Source organism: Babylonia areolata, chromosome 14 (genome assembly GCF_041734735.1).
Source record: "Babylonia areolata isolate BAREFJ2019XMU chromosome 14, ASM4173473v1, whole genome shotgun sequence".
NCBI lineage: Eukaryota > Metazoa > Mollusca > Gastropoda > Neogastropoda > Buccinidae > Babylonia > Babylonia areolata.
Genome location: NC_134889.1, coordinates 2,556,096 through 2,561,019, shown reverse-complemented (window position 1 = coordinate 2,561,019; position 4,924 = coordinate 2,556,096).

Below are 4,924 nucleotides of genomic sequence, written 5' to 3'. Positions count from 1 at the left end.
TCACACCTACTCATCCGTTGTTGGAATGTAATAGTTTAAAAGACAACGCAACGCCTTCGATTTCACGTAAAGCCTTCGATTTCACGTAATATACAGATGAAAGGATATACAAGTGCTTTTGTACCAATGATAAGAATGATTGTGTTCTTGACTGAAACTTACTAGAAGAGTTTGAGAATAAAAATAATGAATCTTAAGTAAATCGAAATTTAAAGTATCTTAAATATTTTATCATCATGTGTATGTGAGTTAGTAGATCTGATGTCAGCATTATATACATGTGTGTGTTGTAGTCTTCAGTTTAACGTCTTCCACTTTAAGTGATATTAGACGGGGGGAAAAAAAAGGGGGGGGGGGTTGCGGGAGGGTGGAGGGCGGGGCGTGGTGGAGGGAACGGTATTGGGCAGAGGGTGAAAAATGGTGTGTGTGTATGTGTGTGTGCGCGTGTGTGTGTGGGGGTGGGGGGAGATACAGAGCATTGGAAAAAATAAAACATTAAAAGGGGAGACATAGGCACAATATAGAAGGAAACGCTAACATCAAACAACTCTAACAACTATAACAAATGTCCAATTGGACTATGCAGCAAACCTTCTGCAATAGCAGATAGCATCTTGAAATTGTCAAAAATACATTCAAAAGAATTTTCCGAGAGGTTTGGTAAAAACGATTTCAGACTCTGACATTCAAAGATTATGTGTTTTCTAGAAATAGATTCTCCACATATGCATTTAACATCTCTGCTGAACTTTGTTATAAAAGCGTTCAGCTTTATTCTGTTTGATAATGCCCGAATTTGCCTTAATCTGAATAAATTACTGAATGTATTTGATTGATTGATAGATTCCGGTTGTTGAGTATTATTTATACTTTTATTTAAAACTTTGCCATTTTGCTGGTATACTTCCCTAACTTTGCTCCATGATGCTTTTTCTAGTAAGCGGTACCCCTCTTGTACAGACAAAGGTACATAAAGGTATGTGGTTCCCTGTTGGTGTTTTGCACCTTTTGTTGCAGCCCTGTCAGCCCAATTCATTATATAGGAGACCAAGGTGAGAAGGAACCCAACAAAAAGTTATACGTGTTCCTCTCAAATTCATAAGATGTACAATGTGACTTATTTCTATTATTATTTTGGACTTGTTCTTACAATTTGATGAGTTTAAAGCGTATAATACAGATTTTGAATCAACACAAAAGACTTGTGGAAGGCAAACTGGAAGATCAAGAATATAATTTAAAGCCATAAGAACAGCGATAAGTTCAGCTGTGAATATTGACCGATCTTTACCAATATGGTATGATCGTTCAGTTTTCAGTTTTGGTATAACAAAAGCTGAACCTGCTTGGCCATTGTCTAGGAGTGAGCCGTCTGTGTAAATATGTAAGTGGTCACGGTATCGATTCTGAAGGTGTAATCGGACTTCTGTTGCCATGATATTTGGAATTTTCTTTTTTTGCAATGTCAGTATGATTGATATCAAACTGTGCTTTACTCATCTCCCAAATGGGTCATGGACTTACTGTTTTCTGCGTGTCTACATTATCTGGATTAATTTCGGACTTTTGGAAAAGGTTTGACACAAACGTGCCAATTGGTGTTAGATAAGATATAGTTTTAGCTCTTTTTGGGAAGTTGTTTTCAGATGTAATACTTACTTCCTCCGATGTAAAATTTTCAGTTGTTGAGCTTCTCAATACGTATTTAGCACATGCCAGGTTTCGGTATTTATCCAAAGGTAATTCTCCTATTTCTTTATATGTTCCGAGGGTTGATGCGTGGAAAGGTACGCCAAGGGCAAGTCTATATGCTTTACAGTCAATGCTTTGAAGTTTCTTTAACAAATACTTTGGAGCATTGAAAAAGACTTCTTGTCCATACGATAGTTTGGATCGAATAAGTGATGATGATAAATGTTTCAATCTCGTTGTATCTTGTCCCCAGTACTGAGCAAGTTTAAACATTTTCTTGCTTTTGTTATTATATATTCGATATGGGCATTCCAAGCTAGTTTTGAAGTAAGCATTAAGCCTAAAAATTGTATCATATCTCTGTACTGAATGGGCTCATTTTCAATTTTAAATGTTGGTAACTCTTCTGGATTATTACCATTGTTAAAAAGCATAATGTGAGTTTTTTCTGCTGATAATGTAAGACCATTGTCGACAATATACTTATTCAGTTTATCTATTTCTCTTTGGTATGTTTTCTTAATATAGTTTAATGCCCTTTTTGATGTATTTCTTTTCATAGTTACATTCATCCACATACATATATCATCTGCGTATTGCACTAGGATCACGTCTTTTGATAAATGTTGGGGTAAGTCGTTCAGCAATATGTTGAATAGAACAGGGGCAATAACAGAACCTTGGGGTAAACCCATGTGAAGAGTCTTAGGATTTGAGTATGCATTTCCAACTCGTACTTGTGTACGTCTTTTAGTCAGGAAATCTTTGATATAATTATAGAGACGCCCTAAAAAGCCAACAGATTTCAGTTTAAAGAGTAACTTTGCATGCCAAACTTGATCATAGGCTTTCTTTATATCAAAGAAAGTTGCAAGAACGTTTTTTCTTCTAGCAAATTGTTGTTTTACATGTGTTGTAAGTTTAACCAAATTCCATTTGCGCCCGCTGGATTAATTGGGATAATTCTATTTTTATGGCAATAGTACATCAGTCTTCTCAAAATTATTCTTTCCATCAGCTTACCAGTATGTGATGTTAGCGCAATTGGCCTGTAACTGTTCTTATCTGTTTTACGTTTTCCTTGTTTATGAACTGGTATTATAATAGACTGTTTCCATTGTGCTGGCATTAAACCATCAATCCAGCACTTTTGAAAAAGCTTTAATAACAAAACAACAAAATTTTCTGGTAAGTGCCTAAGCATCTCATTTGAGACCGCGTCAAGTCTTACAGATGTTTTCTTTTTAGGGAGGGATAGTAATGCGTCTTTAACCTCACTGAGTGTGAGTGGAGCATTGATGTATTGACTGTTATCGGGACTTGGATCTGTATAATCACTTTTGCTCTCTTCTTCGGTTCTGTGTTTATTATTTTTAGGCGATAGACCTTCCAATCGCATAGACTCTGAGAACATTTCCACAAATGTTTCTGCTTTCTCTGCACTGGACGGGAATTCTTTGTCTTCTATCTTAATTGGGCAAGATGGCAAATTTATACCTTCTTTCATTTCATTGAATTTTTTCCAAACCTTTTTAGTATCTTTATGACTGGATATCTCATTATTACAGAATGAGGACCAATATTGTCTTTTAGCCTGTGCAATGATCATGTTACTATAATGGTTTGCCCTTTTCTTTTCAATAAGATTTTCTTGTGACTTGTTTTTCATATAAATTATAAACTTCATTTTTTTTATCATTTACTGCTGCTTCACAGGCTGGCGTCCACCAAATATTTCCTAAATGCTTGTTTGATTTAAGCGAATTACATTTTGGGATTGATATATCGGCGGCTTGTAATATGGTGTCAGTAAAGAAAGAATATAAATTATCTATATCCCCAGTGTTTACAGACTCCGTGTTTTTGCAAGCAAGCATACTTTCGAATTTCTCCCAATCAGCAGTGTCTCTGTCTGTCTGTCTCTCTCTGTGTCTCTGTCTGTCTCTGTCTCTGTGTCTCTCTGTTTCTGTCTGTCTCTCTCTGTCTCTCTGTCTCTGTGTCTCTGTCTCTCTGTCACAGGAGAAATTTTTGGTAGTAGTTACCAATAAATGGCACAGAGATATGCTAGCAAGATTCAGAAACAGAACCTTAGGTTTAAAAGCTAATAAAAGATGATTAACAAATAGTAAAGAATGGTAACTCTCTCCATTACACAGGGTACACAACTTCAAGTCAGTGATGCTTACGCTACCGATTCAGCTAGCACACAGGTAAATAAAAGGTACATGGGAATAATCCCAGAGTTTATACGCGGCCATGAGTGCATGCCTAGTATTTGAGGTGTACATATCAGAGTGGATTTCTTCTACAAAATTTTGCCAGAGGACAACACTCTCGTTGCCACGGGTTCTTTTTCAGTGCGCTAAATGCGTGCTGCACACGGGACCTCGGTTTACCGTCTCACCCGAATGACTAGACGCTCAGTTTGGTTTTCCACTGCCAGAGTCACTGACTGATGGGAAAACCCGGCCGAACTGAAGGGTGAGAGCGGGATTCGAACACAGCCTGACCTTCGCGGACTCTGTATTGACTCTGTGTTAGCAGACGAGCGTCTTAACCATTCTGCCACCTTGAAGTTGCTGCTGAAGTTGTTTCCTTTTTATTTTTGTATTTTATTTTATTTTTTGTCATTGTTGCTCTAAAGCCATGATTATTTCGTTTTTAAAATGTCCACATCTGTCTCTTTCCCTCCGCTCTTGTGATACCACAATTCAGTTTTCCAAATCAGCAAGGAACTTCGAGCCATTCTTGGTTCAAACCTCAGTGCCCGCTCTGGTGGTCAGTGTGATGCGCACAGTCAGTCGTGAACTTCGTCCGATTTACTTTGTTCGTCAGTGCTTTTCAGTTAAAATTCCAGTTCTGCTTTTGTGCTTTCACGAATCAACTACTGTAATACTCTTCTCACATAATTCTTCAGCGAATTCAAAGCCTTCAGAGCAATGTTGCCCGTCTAACTCTCAGAGTCCCACTGGCGTACTGATCACATTTCTCCTCGCCAGACCTCACCCTACTCAGTCTGGTTGAGGCAAGATTTAGATCCAGTCAAAGATGCGTGTCTCTGTTTTTCTGCATTCACCTCCATTGGACCTACCTGTCTTTCTGATCTCATCAGTGCTTACACTCCCTCAAGAACTCTCCGCTCTTCCTCTGACTGTTGCCTTTGAAAATTCCTCGTGTCAATACAAGAACCTATGGTGGACGTTCTTCTTCTTTGTTGCTCCTCATATCTGGA